This window comes from Phoca vitulina, unplaced genomic scaffold (assembly GCF_004348235.1).
Source record: "Phoca vitulina isolate PV1807 unplaced genomic scaffold, GSC_HSeal_1.0 scaffold17, whole genome shotgun sequence".
NCBI classification, from domain to species: domain Eukaryota; kingdom Metazoa; phylum Chordata; class Mammalia; order Carnivora; family Phocidae; genus Phoca; species Phoca vitulina.
The window spans coordinates 6,737,515-6,754,949 of NW_022589720.1; positions in this window are offsets into that span (position 1 = coordinate 6,737,515).

The following is a 17,435-nucleotide window of genomic DNA, read 5'->3' on the forward strand; positions in this document are numbered from 1 at the left end:
TATCTTTCAATAGTTACCCTGAATGTAAATGGGCTAAATGCCCCAATCAAAAGACACAGGCTATCAGATTGGATTAAAAAACAAGACCCATCGATATGCTGTCTGCAAGAGACTCATTTTAGACCCAAAGACACCCCCAGATTGAAAGTGAGGGGGTGGAAAACCATTTACCATGCTAATGGACACCAAAAGAAAGCTGGGGTGGCAATCCTTATATCAGACAAATTAGATTTTAAACCAAAGACTGTAATAAGAGATGAGGAAGGACACTATATCATACTTAAAGGGTCTATCCAACAAGAAGATCTAACAATTGTAAATATCTATGCCCCTAACATGGGAGCAGCCAATTATATAAGGCAATTAATAACAAAAGCAAAGAAACACATCGACAACAATACAATAATAGTGGGGGACTTTAACACCCCCCTCACTGAAATGGACAGATCATCTAAGCAAAAGATCAACAAGGAAATAAAGACTTTAAATGACACACTGGACCAAATGGACTTCACAGACATATTCAGAACATTCCATCCCAAAGCAACGGAATACACATTCTTCTCTAGTGCCCATGGAACATTCTCCAGAATAGATCACATCCTAGGTCATAAATCAGGTCTCAACCGGTACCAGAAGATTGGGATCATCCCCTGCCTATTTTCAGACCACAATGCTTTGAAACTAGAACTCAATCACAAGAGGAAAGTCAGAAAGAACTCAAATACATGGAGGCTAAAGAGCATCCTACTGAAGAATGAATGGGTCAACCAGGAAATTAAAGAAGAATTAAAAAAATTCATGGAAACCAATGAAAATGAAAACACAACTATTCAAAATCTTTGGGATACAGCAAAGGCATTCCTAAGAGGAAAGTATATAGCAATACAAGCCTTTCTCAAGAAACAAGAAAGGTCTCAAGTACACAACCTAACCCTACACCTAAAGGAGCTGGAGAAAGAACAGCAAATAAAGCCTAAACCCAGCAGGAGAAGAGAAATAATAAAGATCAGAGCAGAAATCAATGAAATAGAAACCAAAAGAACAGTAGAACAGATCAACGAAACTAGGAGCTGGTTCTTTGAAAGAATTAACAAGATTGATAAGCCCCTGGCCAGACTTATCAAAAAGAAAAGAGAAATGACCCAAATCAACAAAATCATGAATGAAAGAGGAGAAATCACAACCAACGCCAAAGAAATACAAACAATTATAAGAACATATTATGAGCAACTCTATGCCAACAAATTAGATAACCTGGAAGTAATGGACGCATTCCTAGAGATGTATCAACTACCAAAACTGAACCAGGAAGAAATAGAACACCTGAACAGACCTATAACCACTAAGGAAATAGAAGCAGTCATCAAAAATCTCCCAAAACACAAAAGCCCAGGGCCAGATGGCTTCCCAGGGGAATTCTACCAAACATTTCAAGAAGAATTAATACCTATTCTTCTGAAACTGTTCCAAAAAATAGAAATGGAAGGAAAACTTCCAAACTCATTTTATGAGGCCAGCATTACCTTGATCCCAAAACCAGACAAAGACCCCATCAAAAAGGAGAATTACAGACCAATATCCCTGATGAACATGGATGCAAAAATTCTCACCAAAATACTAGCCAATAGGATCCAACAGTACATTAAAAGGATTATTCACCACGACCAAGTCGGATTTATCCCTGGGCTGCAAGGTTGGTTCAACATCCGCAAATCAATCAACGTGATACAATACATTAACAAAAGAAAAAACAAGAATCACATGATCCTCTCAATAGATGCAGAAAAAGCATTTGACAAAGTACAGCATCCTTTCTTGATCAAAACTCTTCAGAGTATAGGGATAGAGGGTACATACCTCAATATCATAAAAGCCATCTATGAAAAACCTACAGTGAATATCATTCTCAATGGGGAAAAACTGAGAGCTTTCCCCCTAAGGTCAGGAACACGGCAGGGATGTCCACTATCACCACTGCTATTCAACATAGTATTGGAAGTCCTAGCCACAGCAATCAGACAACAAAAAGAAATCAAAGGCATCCAAATTGGCAAAGAAGAAGTCAAACTCTCACTCTTTGCAGATGATATGATACTTTATGTGGAAAATCCCAAAGACTCCACCCCAAAACTGCTAGAACTCATACAGGAATTCAGTAAAGTGGCAGGATATAAAATCAATGCACAGAAGTCAGTGGCATTCCTATACACCAACAACAAGTCAGAAGAAAGAGAAATTAAGGAGTCGATCCCATTTACAATTGCACCCAAAACCATAAGATACCTAGGAATAAATCTAACCAAAGAGGCAAAGGATCTGTACTCAGAAAACTATAAAATACTCATGAAAGAAATTGAGGAAGACACAAAGAAATGGAAAAACGTTCCATGCTCATGGATTGGAAGAACAAATATTGTGAAGATGTCAATCCTACCTAGAGCAATCTACACATTCAATGCAATCCCCATCAAAATACCATCCACTTTCTTCAAAGAAATGGAACAAATAATCCTAAAATTTGTATGGAACCAGAAAAGACCCCGCATAGCCAGAGGAATGTTGAAAAAGAAAAGCAAAGCTGGCGGCATCACAATTCCGGACTTCCAGCTCTACTACAAAGCTGTCATCATCAAGACAGTATGGTACTGGCACAAAAACAGACACATAGATCAATGGAACAGAATAGAGAGCCCAGAAATGGACCCTCAACTCTATGGTCAACTAATCTTCGACAAAGCAGGAAAGAATGTCCAATGGAAAAAAGACAGTCTCTTCAACAAATGGTGTTGGGAAAATTGGACAGCCACATGCAGAAGAATGAAACTGGACCATTTCCTTACACCACACACAAAAATAGACTCCAAATGGTTGAAAGACCTCAATGTGAGACAGGAGTCCATCAAAATCCTAAAGGAGAACACAGGCAGCAACCTCTTCGACCTCAGCCGCAGCAACTTCTTCCTAGAAACATCACCAAAGGCAAGGGAAGCAAGGGCAAAAATGAACTATTGGGACTTCATCAAGATAAAAAGCTTTTGCAAAGCAAAGGAAACAGTCAACAAAACCAAAAGACAACTGACAGAATGGGAGAAGATATTTGCAAATGACATATCAGATAAAGGGCTAGTATCCAAAATCTATAAAGAACTCATCAAACTCAACACCCAAAGAACAAAGAATCCAATCAAGAAATGGGCAGAAGACATGAACAGACATTTTTCCAAAGAAGACATCCAAATGGCCAACAGACACATGAAAAAGTGTTCAATATCGCTCGGCATCAGGGAAATCCAAATCAAAACCTCAATGAGATACCACCTCACACCAGTCAGAATGGCTAAAATTAACAAGTCAGGAAATGACAGATGTTGGCGGGGATGCGGAGAAAGGGGAACCCTCCTACACTGTTGGTGGGAATGCAAGCTGGTGCAGCCACTCTGGAAAACAGTATGGAGGTTCCTCAAAAAGTTGAAAATAGAGCTACCATATGATCCAGCAATTGCACTACTGGGTATTTACCCCAAAGATACAAAAGTAGGGACCCGAAAGGCTACGTGCACCCCGATGTTTATAGCAGCAATGTCCACAATAGCCAAACTGTGGAAAGAGCCGAGATGTCCATCAACAGATGAATGGATAAAGAAGATGTGGTATATATATACAATGGAATATTATGCAGCCATCAAAAGGAATAAGATCTTGTCATTTGCAACGACGTGGATGGAACTGGAGGGTATTATGCTGAGCGAAATAAGTCAAACAGAGAAAGACATGTATCATATGACCTCACTGATATGAGGAATTCTTAATCTCAGGAAACAAACTGAGGGTTGCTGGAGTGGGGGGTGGGGTGGGAGGGATGGGGTGACTGGGTGATGGACACTGGGGAGGGTATGTGTTCTGGTAAGCGCTGTGAATTGTGCAGGACTGTTGAATCTCAGATCTGTACCTCTGAAACAAATAATGCAATATATGTTAAGAAAGAAAAAAAGAAGAAGAAGAATGTAGCAGGAGGGGAAGAATGAAGGGGGGGAAATCGGAGGGGGAGAAGAACCATGAGAGACAATGGACTCTGAAAAACAAACTGAGGGTTCTAGAGGGGAGGGGGTTGGGAGGATGGGTTAGCCTGGTGATGGGTATTGAGGAGGGCACGTTCTGCATGGAGCACTGGGTGTTATGCACAAACAATGAATCATGGAACACTATATCTAAAACTAATGATGTAATGTATGGGGATTAACATAACAATAAAAAAATTAAAAAAAAAAAGAGTATAGTGTGTATTTTGTATGTCTTGAGAGGTCGATTTTTGTAAAAACTTTTGGTGTTTTTCACTGGGAAATCTGTGCTTCATTATTCACAAGTCCATTGATCTCTTTGCTTCATTATTGAGAATATATGTCAGATAAATCTAATGTTCCCCCACTTTCTCCCTCCTTCTCTGTGACTATGTTTCTCCACCCTTGTCTCTTGCCTCTCTCTCTACTTATTCTGACCTTCCAAATGCTTTTCCATCCAGCTAACCATAACACTGTGTCCCTGGACATTAAGTATCCCCAGGCTAGGAATAAGGGAATAAATCCACCCCAAAGGACAAACGATAGAAGATTCTCTGATGGGGCAGAGAAGAGAGCAAGTTAAGTAATTTAACAAAGAAAAGAAGAAGCTGTGCCCATCAGCCTACGGAGTTGTGGCAGCTCCTTATGTCTTTGCAGAACAGTGGACACAAGGCTACACCAAGGTTAGAACCAAAAGTCGTCACCTCACACTGTCTTCAGGTGACAAGATCCCCAAAAGATAAAGCACAACTTTTTAACTACTCAAGATTAAAAAATAGAAAAAGAAAATGAGTCAATTTATTCAGGAACAAGAAAAATCAAAAACAGTTATTTTCTTTATTAATATAAAAATGTTTATTTGCCATATATTTCTTGACTGTTGGCATTAATCACATTATTAACCTAATAACCTTGGTGATCATAGTATAAAAATCTTGTATAATATGCACAAAGTGAAGTAGAGTGAGTTTATAAACACATGTTTATGAGTTCGATATTGAACATTTTAAAAAAATAAGGATATGTGACAAATTTGCATAAGCACATAATAGTTTTATAGATTACAGAATATATATTATGGGCCGTGATTGATATATTTAAAATGCATCACATCTAGTTCCTATTTACATTTCTCTCATCATTCCAGGAGTTTGCTTTATGCAGTGTGTTTAATTCATACAGAGAGATGGTGAGAACGGTGAGCTATGCTCAGTCTTCAAGGACATAGAGCTTGACTTGAATACACTGGGTATCTGATTTCACCATCAGTTAATGCTTAATTTGAAAATATGTATATTAAGATGAAATGTAAGTAGATAATGGAACATGGGACACATTTCTACCCAACAACATCGATTATGTGTAAAATGTCACAGCCTCCAGGCATTTTTGTCTTATTTGGTAAGAATTTTTAACTCTGGCATTCATATTCAATAAGTTGTTGGACTTCTATTTTTATTTATTTATTTGTTTTGGCTATGAAGTCTATGCTTTTACTTTTTTTAACTTTTTTAATTTAAATTCAATTAGCCAACACATAGTACATCATTAGTTTCAGATGTAGTGTTCAATGATTCATCAGTTGCATATAACACCCAGTGCTTTTACTGATTGATTTTTTTTTTTATTCAAGTATAGTTAACATACAGTGTTCTATTAGCTGCAGGTGTACAATATAGTGATTCAACAATTCTCTACATTTCTCAGTGCTCATCATGATAGGTGTACTCTTATTTCCCTTTATCGATTTTACCCCTCCCCCTGCCCACCTCCCCTCTGGCAACCACCAGTTTGTTCTCTGTACTTAAGGGTCTGCTTTCTTGCTTCTCTCTTTTGTCCTTTGCTCAATTGTTTTGTTTCTTAAATTCCACATATGAGTGAAATCATATGGTATTTGCCTTTCTCTGATTTATTTCACTTAGTATTATACCCTTTAGGTCCATCCATGTTGTTGCAGATAGCAAGATTTCATTCCTTTTTGTGGCTGAGTAACATTCTATTATGTATATCACATATTCTTTATCCATCCATCTATCTGTGGACACTTGGGTTGCTCCCATATCTTGGCTATTGTAAATAATGCTGCAATAAACATACAGGTGCATATATTTTTGAATTTGCTTTTTCATCTTCTTTATGTAAATATGCAGTGGTGGAATTACTGGATCATATGTAATTCTATTTCTAATTTCTTTGAGGAACCTCCATACTGTTTTCCACAGTGGCTGCATCAGTTTGCATTCCCACCAACAGTGCAGGAGGCTTCCTTCTTGTTATTTCTTGTGTTTTTGATTTTAGCCATTCTGACAGGTGTAATATCTCACTGTGGTTTTAATTTACATTTCCCTGGTGACTAGTGATGTTGAATATCTTTTCATGTGTCTGTTGGCCATCTATATGTCTTCTTTGGATTCAATAGACTGTTGAAATATAAGGAATATTATTCTCCAAAAAAAACAAGTTATTTTTTCATTTAAAATTTCTAATGAGTACTTTTCAAAAAATTTTATTTTATTTTATTTTGTAAATGATTGTACATGTGAATACATTCTTAGTAGAACTGGTCAAACATTTTAGCCTTTGAAAGCTCAGGGATATCAAGACAGACATCAAATATTGAATGTTTCTACAATACAAAACCAGTCTCAGGAGTTGTTGGTCCCATGCTCCTCAAGTTATTACATTTGCTTTTTATAGTTTTTCACCTCCTTCTCTCCACTGACATTTCCTGGTGTCAAGAGTATTTGTCTATTGAGGGATCTTTTCAATGGTGTATCAGTTCTGTTCTGGGAAGCTGTATGACCAAACTAAAAGTACAGGAAGAAAGTAAGTTATATCTAGCCTATTAGAAGAGGGCTGGGAACATCTTGTAGTTCCAGAAAGTAAGGAAGTGCTCAAAAGAAGGAAAAAAAAAATCATTGTCAAAGGAGCATAGAAGCCAACATAAAGAGCTCCTAACAGCCAAAGCTAGAACAACTTGGGCAACAAAATAAGAAGTAATGGATTATAACCCAAAATACAAAATACATATCCACAAGTACACATTAATATAAATAAATGATTGAATAAGTAAGTAAATGGGAGAAAAGAGACAAGTCTTCTATGTAGAAAAATTTCAAATAAATTATGTTGATCCTCTGTTCTCTTTGAGATGGCATAACTCCCCACTCCTTAGATGTGGGTTTCACATTGTGACTTACTTCCAAAGAGTACAGTCTAAAAATAGGAGATACAAGAGTAACTTTAAAATAGAGAAATCTGACAAACTCTATCAGTTGAATAAAGTCAATATCAACAGCCATAAATAATGTTGATATTATATACCCTTGATAAGATGTGATGAGGATGACACTTTACCTCTGTGGTCTTTGTCCTAATAATCCATAACTGCTGTCTTGCCATGAGGAAAATGTCAAACCCAAATTGAAGAATATTCTACAAATTACCTAATACTCTGCAAAACTGTCAAAGTCATCAGAAAACAAAGTCTGAGAAACTGTCACAAACCAAAAGAAGCCTAAGGAGTCATGACAGCTAACTATGGAGTCCTAGCTGGGATCCTGGGAGAGAAAAGACATCAGATAAAAAATAAGGAAAATTTTAAAAATTGGAACATCTGTGTGAAATAACTTCAGTTAAGAATAATCTATTCGTGCTGGTTCATTAGTGGTGATGAATTAATGTAGGATGTTAAGATTACACAAAACTAGGTTGGGGTATACAGAAACCCTCTGTACTATCTTTGCCACTTTCTGTTAGTCTAAAACCATCTTAAAATCAAAAAGTTTATTATAAATCCAACAGTTTATTTCATAATATTTGAGTGTGTTAAAGCCCCCTATTATTTATTGAGAGTGTTATATAATTGTCTCTTTAAATCTGTGTGAAAATCATTAAAGCCTATTAGATTCTTTTTTTATTTAAATTCAATTAGCCAACTTATAGTACATCATTAGTTTCAGATACAGTATTCAATAATTTATCAGTTGCATACAATACCCAGTGCTCATCACATCACGAGTCTATTACATTCTTATAAAAAGTTGGGAACCTGGCTGTATGTTGGCTTTCCCTACAACACTACCTACACCTGGATCCCTCCCTGAGAGATCCTAATTTATTTGCTCTTGTCTGTTGCTGGACAAGAGGATTTTTAAACACTCCCCAGTGATTTCAATGTACAGCCAAAGTAGGGAAGCCTTTTTGCGTAATGTTTTATATTACAGATATTAGCTGTGTTTCCCCCCTCGAAATGCAATAGCTGACCAATTATATCAGCATCTCTAGAGAGGCTTGTTAAACATACAGCTTTCTGATTTCTACTCCGGCAGTTGGGATGACGATCTCAAGATTTGGGGTCAAGAAATTCAAATTTGGCAGCAAATAATTCAGCCATATGCAAACTTAAATGGCTGGTAGTGTCTCATTATAAGGAAGGGGAGAAGCAGGGAGGGAGAGAATGATTCAGGGCAGAAGGAAAGTGGAGGGGGGCTTGAAGGAGCGAAAAGTAAGTTTTACAGAGTGAGACAGAGAAGAAGAGGATAAGAAAGAAGGCAAAGAAAGCGAAAGGGGAACTCAGTCACTGGCTTTGTGATTACCCACCTACCATATATATTTTCAATATATTGTCATATTAAATTCTTATCAGAACCCCTTTAGTTTGATATTGTTATTCTCATTTAATTTTTTTATTTTTTATTATGTTCAGTTAGCCAACATATAGTACATCATTAGTTTTTGATGTAGTGTTCAACGATTCATTAGTTGCATATAATAGCCAGTGCCGGGTGATGGGTATTAAGGAGGGCACGTGTTGTGATGAGCACTGGGTGTTATTCCCATTTTACAAATGAGGAAGGAGACCCAGCCCAGCGAGGGTTGATAACTTGCCCTGGAAGAGTGTGAAGACCCTAGAGCAGAGCAAACAGCGAGCAGGGAAGGAGGGAGGCGTGTGAGGCCAGTGCTGCCTGCTGCCTGGGAGAGGACAGCGGAGTTCACGATGCAGCTGCAGGCTTATATCATGGAAAAAAATAAAGTCACGAAGAACCTAGAGCATTTCCCGAGTCTGAGTCAGTGCTTTTGTGGAGAAGTGCTCTTCTAAAGTCAACACACCCACTGAATAGCTTGTTTTAATATTGAAAGAGCATGTGATTGTCTTGACCTTTCATTGGTGTTTTCCTTACATTGGTTTCTGAAATAATGTTCTGTGTGTTTTCTAGCTGTTGATATATCCTCTATTTTTTCTAGGAGTTTCTACTAGAGTGCTTGTAAACACACACCTGAGTCATGCAGATTTTTCCCCAGAAGAGTCCATAACCCCCTGTGGGGCCCCTAAAACTGGGGTTTGCCCCTGTGACGTTGAGTATGGAGGTGTAGGTCTGTGTGGGTAGGCGTGTCCAGCCCCAGTGCCAAACTCTGAGAAGCAATGAGCAAATAATACTGCTGAAAAGGCCACACTATGAAATGAGAGCATTTAATCATGCTGTAGAATATGTAGACACTAGTTACAAATGAGGAACATTAGGGAAAACACCTCATACTACTTGGAAATATTACTGGGGTGATAGGTGGTTTACTTAAGGGGAGAGCTGTAGTACCATGTAGTTTATCCGCACAGAAAAGAGGAGGAGGAACCTGTGCTCAGAATGAGGAAGCATCCCTGGATGATGAAGAGGAGGCCGCCCTATATTGAGGGAAGAGGAGGCCACCATATGTTGAGGGGAGATGCTCTCTCATCAATGGGTATTACTTGAGCTTCTGTATTTCAATAAGATAAGGGTCTTGAGGCAGAGAGGGTGGAGAGATGAATGGGCTGGCTGCATGAATGACTTCAGAGGACACTTGGTCTCAAGCTACCAGAGAACAAAACTTCTGTGATGAATATGAAAGTTTAATTCACTAAACTCCGTAAAGTTGCTAATTGTTTATGTGGAAAGAAAGGAGTCTCCAAATGACAAAAAAAAAAAAAAAAAAATCATCAAATCAGGGGGTTAGGGAGAGAGGCAGGGAAAGAGAAATGAAAATAAAACTTCATAAAGATAGGAAATTTATATTTGTGGACATGTTTTTGGAAAAGAACAGATGCTGGAGTGATTTGTTTGTTCGTTTGGGGTTTTTGTTTGTTTTGTATTTTTTTTTTTAGTGTTTGTTGTTGTTTCCTACTGGTTGCAAGGCAGGTGTGTTTTCAATTCACTCTTTTGTACCTATCAGTGTGTGACCTTGATCCTGGATTGAAGTTCTGGGAATGGATGACAATGATTGACAGCCATCTGCAGACTATAGAGCTGTGAACTGTTCCTTCATTAACAGTGTCAAAACAACAAGATAATTTTCTCCAGCTGATCTGGGTGCCCTGGCAGAGGTGGACAGGGAGCACAACTTTGCCCCCACCCTGCCCCCACCCGCCCCTTACAGATCTAGTGTCACAGGATGTTCATGCCCTCTGCTGGACCACTCAGGGCAGCTCGCCCTGTGCCCACTGACAGACAAGACCTGGGGCTGTCTTCCAAACCCCAAATGATGCAAATTCTTCTGTGTGTGTATATGTATGTGAGAGAGAGAGCGAAATTGAGATGGACTCTAATTATCAGCCAATATCAAATGGATTTTGTCTAATTCTCCACTTCCCTTCAGTTTTCACTCTACCTTACCCTTAGTCGGTGACCTAGCATTTCCTGGGTCTTGACATAAGACAGCATTAACTAAGTCAGTATGATAATTTGTTTAATATATTCTACAATTTGTTGAAATAACAGAAGCAATACCACTCTCTAATCTAGTGATCTGAATTGCTAGCATGACCAGTAATGTGCCATGGCTTGTCCATTTCCCTAAATGTATAGAAATATTTGAGAAAATAATATAAAATAATCACTTAGAAAATGCCACAGGCTATTTAATATGAGAATTTGTTCAGGTAACATCTTGACTGTATAGTTAAAAATGATTTGGACTGGGCACCTGGGTGGCTCAGTTGGTTAAGCAACTGCCTTCGGCTAAGGTCATGATCCTGGAGTCCCGGGGCTGAGTCCCACATCGGGCTCCCTACTCGGCGAGGGGTCTACTTCTCCCTCTGACCCTCCCCACTCTCATGTGCTCTCTCTCTCTCTTATTCTTTCTCTCAAGGAAATAAATAAAATCTTTAAAAAAATGATTTAGACTAAAAGGCCTCCAGGCCAGTAGAGTTAAATTTAATTTGTTAAAGTAGGACACTTTATTACAAGTATTCATATTTAACATGTTCCATGGAATTTTGAACTTAAACTAGGTAATGTTAAACCCTAAATCATTTTAGAGGTCAACTTTTGGTTTTAGTATTTTGAACTGGAACCAGGGGAATGATTCTGGGAGGCCATTTTTTCATAATCAGCTTTGTTGAGGTATAATCGAGGTACAAGAAACCGCACATATTTAAAGTATACAAGCCGGTTAACCCAACGTACGTATATACCTGCAAAACCAACCATAACCAGGTAATAAACATATCCATTACCTCCAAAACCTTCCTCCTGCTCCTTTGTGTTTGTTTCCATTTTTCTTTTTAATTTATTTTTTGTGGTAAGAACAATTAGCATGAGATCTGCTCTCTTAACAAAATCTTAAGTGCATAATACAGTATTGCTAACTATAGGCACGATATTGTACATCAGATCTCTAGACATTATTTCTTACATAGTAGAAATTTTACCCCATGAGTAGCAGTTCCCCATTTCTCCCTCCATCCATCCCCTAGCGACCACCATTCTACTGTCTGCTTCTCTGAGTTTGGCTAGGTTAGGCCCCTCATCTAAGTGCAATCATGCAGTATTTGTCTGGGACTGGCTTACTTCACTCAACACAATGTCTTCCAGTCTCATCCATGTTGTCATATATGGAAAGATTTCCTTTTTTAAAGGCTGAATAATATTTCACTGTGTGTATTTACCACATTTTCTTTATCTCTTAATCCACTGATAGACACTTAGGTTGATTTCTTGAATCAGACACCAAAGGCGTAGGTGACAAAAGCAAAACAAACAAGTGGGACCACATCAAACTAAAAAGCTTCCACACAGCAAAGCAAACAAGCAACAGATTGAAAAGGTAATCTATGGGATGGGAGAAAATATTTGCAAACCGTCTATCTGATAAGGGAGTAATATTCAAAATATACAAGGAAATACGACAACTCAAGAGCATAAAAACAAAAACAACTGGGCAAAGGACTTGAACAGACATTTCTCCAAAGACATACAAATGGCCAACAGGTATATGAAAAGGTGCTCACTATCACTAATTATCAGGGAAATGGAAATCAAAACCACAATGAGATATTGCCTCATACCTGCTAGAAGGGCTAGCACCACCACCCCCAAACCCCGAAAAAGTTAAGTGTTGGTGAAGATGTAGAGAAATTGAAGACCTTGTATGCTGTGGTGTGAATGTAAAATGGTGTAGTCAGTATGGAGAACTGTATGGAGGACCCTCAAAAAATTAACTACCACCATGATCCAGCTATCCCACTTCCAGGTCTATAACTAAAAGAATTCAAATCAGGATCACAAAAGAGATATCTGAACTCCCACATTCATTACAGCATTACTCACAATAGGACTCTGGAAGATCTTCCTGTCACATTAGTTCAACACACTTAATTCCGAACTCACAAGTTCATGACCAAACTAGCTCCCAGAACAACCTCCTCTTGACCACCAATTTCCTGCCTGAACACCTCTCAGCTTCTCTCTTTCTCTCTCCCCTTCTCCCTCTCCACTGCCCATTTGGACCCTGTTGAAGCAAAGACTAAGCCCACTGGATGCCAGCCCCTGTGAGAGCTGGCCTATAGTTGACAGGCATGGGGGAGAGAGGTCGGGAGGGACTGATGGTCAGGATGTCTAGACTGGCAACAAACTTTCGAGAAGGTGAGCACCATTGTATGTACTGCGGGTGTATTTTTGGCAGCCTTGAAGCAAGCAGAAAGGGAAGCACTCTGGAATACAACCAAGTCCCTTTCTCATGGCTGTCCTTCCAGCACCCCTTCTTCTAACCTCCCAGCCAGAGAGGAGAAACACCTAGTGGGGCTCCTTCTTTTATCAAAGAGCAAGACAATGAGGGTATATTGAGAGAGGAGGGGCACCCATCCCACCACCCACCTCCCCTCTGGTAACCATCAGTTTGTAATTAAGAGTCTGTTCCTTGGTTTCTCTCTCTCTCTTTCTTTCTCTCTCTCTCTCCCCACACTTTGCTCATTTGTTTTGTTTCTTGAATTCCACATATGAGTGAAATCAAATGGTATTTGTCTTTCTCTCTGACTTATTTTGTTTAGTATTATACTCTCTAGCTCTATCCATCATGCAAATGGCAAGATTTCATTCTTTTTATGGCTGAATAATATATATCGCATCTTCTTTATCCATTCATCAATCGATGGACACTTGGGCTGCTTCCATATCTTGGCTATTGTAAATAATGCTGCTATAAACATTGAGGTGCATGTATTCCTTTGAATTAGTGTTCTTGTATTTTTTGGGTAAATACCCACTAGTGCAATTGCTGATTATAGGGTAGTTCTATTTTTAAATTTTTGAGGAACCTCCATACTCTTTTCTATGGTGGCTGCACCAGTTTGCATTCCCATCCACAGTGCAGGAGGGTTCCTTTTTCTCCACATCCTGACCAACAGCTGTTGTTTTTTGTGTTGTTGATTTTAGCCATTCTAACAGGTGTGAAGTGATATCTCATTCTAGTTTTGATTTGCATTAACCTGATGGTAAGTGATGATGAACATCCTTTCATGTATCCGTTTGCCATCTGTATGTTTTCTTTGGAGAAATGTCTGTAAGTATCTTCTGCTCATTTTTAATTGGATTATGTGTTCTTTGGGTATTGAGTTTTATAAGTTCTTTATTTTGCATACTAACGCTTTATTGGATATGTCACTTGCAAATATCTTTTCCCATTCTGTAGGTTGCTTTTTAGCTTTTTGATTATTTCCTTCACTGTGCAGAAGCTTTTTATTTTGATGTAGTCCCAATAGTTTATTCTTGCTTTTGTTTCCCTTGCCTCTGGAGACGTATCTAGAAAAAAAGTTGCTATGGCAAAGAAATTGCTGCCTATTTTCTCTTCTAGGATTTTTATGGTTTCAGGTCTCACATTTAGGTCTTTAATTGATTTTAATTTGATTTTAAATTGATTTTTATGGTGTAAGAAAGCAGTCCAAAGATTGCCAAAGATTGCCAAAGATTAATTTGCCATATAGTTGTGCATTTATTTCTGGATTTTCTATTCTGTTCCGTTGATTTATGTGTCTATTTTTGTGCCAGTACCATATTGTTTTGATTTCTACAGCTTTGTAATATAACTTAATGTCTGGAATTGTGATACCTCCAGCTTTGCTTTTCTTTTTCAAGATTGCTTTAGCTATTTGAGGTCTTTTGTGGTTCCATACAAATTATAGAATTGTTTGTTCTAGTTCTGTGAAAAATACTGTTGGTATTTTGATAGGGATTGCATTAAATATGTAGATTGCTTTGGATGGTAGAGTCATTTTAACAACATTTGTAAAGAACAAATTTTTAAGAACAAGGAACAGAATCATGTAAAATCAATGCTTCTACACATAGGAAGTTGGTTATAATCGCAATGAATAATGTTCTACATTGCACTGTAGAGTTCATCATTTAAAGTAAATCTTCTCTCTCTCAGAAAGTTTTTCATAACATGAATAATGTCATAAATTATTTTTACAAATTCAAAACTGTAATACTTTACTCTCATAAAACTAGTGATCATATCTGGTTATGCCAAATATACTGAAAATCACCTCCTTGTCTATTTGTGACTCTGACTGAACCCAGATCATTCTTCATTGGTAATGCCAGGGCATTATCTTTATAGTTATTATCCTCTGTCTTGAGAGGACAGGAGGAAAGATGGTCTTAACTTCACCTAGCAGAAACAATGCCACAGTTATTGAGATAAACTCACAACATAAGCCAGCAACTCTTTATCCAAACAAGAGCCTGGGTTGGAATCCTCTGAAAATGTGCTGAAGGATGTTAAGAGTTACCATAATCTATGTAATAAATGAAACTTCTACACTCCTCCCAAGAAAGGTTGCCTCCTAATTGGTATTCAAGGAGTTTGTTGGATTATGTACTGTTTCGCTGTGGAAAAAGAATGCCCAAAGTATAAGTGAGAGGAGATGTAGAAAAGAGGGCCAAGAGTGTAGGGGGAGGGTGTTGGACTCCTTGGTCTTGGGACTCATTCAGCCATTCAGTAATTTGTACTACCAGTTAGTTATTCGGGGAAAATAGAAAAATCTTTAGTACAATAATTACATTTCTTCTTAAATATGACTAACTCAATGATAAAAATAAATCAAGTAAAATAATTTATGTTGTTTAAAATACATAAAATATAGTGTTCTCTTTCAGAATGATCCAAAATGTTTGTTCATTTATATATTTATCTTGAGTAAAATGCCAGGAGACATCATATAAATATAGGATATCCAGCACTTAATGACTCATGAAAGATTCTGAGTGATTACAGACCTCTCTATTTGTTTTATTCACGTGGTAGACGCTCACTAAATGCTGAATAACTGGCAGAACCTGTGCACTGAGACATTGGACTAAAAATCAATTCCACAGGTAATATTTTCTTTTTGTTGGATGATTCCTCCACACTCTGGTTCCTGAATTGAAAGGAAGCTCTCAAAGGGAGATGTCAGTGTCCTCCAGAGGATTATTTACATTTCCAATATAGTGGGGGTTAAAAGGCCCTCAAAGAAAAACAGCAGGTAATAACCTGGGCCCCAAGGGGCCCCATGGGAGGATGCTGCCAGAGTTAGTTATTTGAAGAATGTAAGACAAATACCATCCTGTCAATAATGCTGAGCTCTTTCAGAAGATGAGTTGTGGGAGAATAAATCATAAATAAGTTTTCAGGTGTCAGTCAGGAAATAAGCTATTACTTTGTCCAAAGTGAAGCAGTTGGGGACAACAGAGCAGAATATTGCATGTCTGGATGCTTCTGTGAGCTCTGCCTACCATGACAACCAGGCCAGGGGTGGGAGGAACAATCACCCCCAAGGGTAAGTGGATCACAGCAAGTTTTCCTTCTGAACTCAGAATACAGAGGCTAGGAAGTATAAATGGATAATTCATTTCCCTAACTCCATGCATGACACTCTTGAGAATGTCCAGACTGTTGAACGGTTGAATGGAGACTATTGGGCAGGTCCAGGGTTATGGGGGGAGGCTCATGGAGACCCTAATTCAAGCAGCATCTATTCCTGCCCTTGCTGTGTGAAACTTGGCAAATCACACTTTCACTCCGTAAAAAGCACTGATCAGAAGCTTTGCCACCTGCTGCTGGGAGGCAAAAATTAAGGAACTGAAGTTCAGATATTTTAAAAATAAAACACTTCCAGGTAACTCGTATTTTGCATAGAATGTGAGTTATTTGCTATTATAATAGGACAGATATTTTTGAAATTCTAAAAGCTTTAATCATCTACTCATCATGTGATCTTAGTACAGAAAGATCTGGGTGCAGAAGGTTGTTTCCCTTTTGTTAGTTCTTTGGTTCTTATTTTTAAATGGCATAAGAAAAAAAAACCAAAAAACTCAGACTGGGACTTGGGCAAACACAAGTGGCCACGATCAGAATGCAGCAATGTGAGACAAGGGCACTGAAACTTCACTGTGCTATTCGCCACCTTCCTTCTGTCACAGTTTTGTCTGCACCAAAGTGGCAATCTGCCTGATGAAGGTTACACGAACCAGTTTTAGGTGTGGTCAGGGTTACCTTATAGTCCATCAAAAAAAAAAAAAAAATGCTTTTGAACTCCGTTTTTCTAGAGCTTCTCAAGGTGTGGCTACAATTCTGGACACAGTTGTGTGGAGTTTTTCCAGACACCAAGAAATTCTTGGAATACTTGGGTGTCCTGCAATTCAACTCAATTCTGACACTATCTGCCTGGAGCTAGCATCAGATCTTCCATGTCCTATGCTCCTCCCTCCATTTCAGATGCCAATCCCAAGTCCAGGTTGTCCCCTGTGTCCTGACCTACAAACTACAGATTGGAGGTTCCAATGCCCCCCTCACTGGATTCCATTAATTTGCTAGAGTGGCTCACAGAACTCAGAGAAACACCTTATTTACTAAATTACTGGCTTATTATGAAAGGTTATAATAGCCAGATGGAAGGAAGGCATAGAACAAGGGATGGTGAAAGATCATGTAGTCTCCATGCTCCATGAACATGCAACTGTCTCCAAATCTCTTGTTCACCAACCTAGAAGCTTTATGAACCCAGGTCTTTTGGGTTATTATGGAGGCTTTGTTACATAGGCATGATTGATTAAATCATTGACCACTGGTGATTGA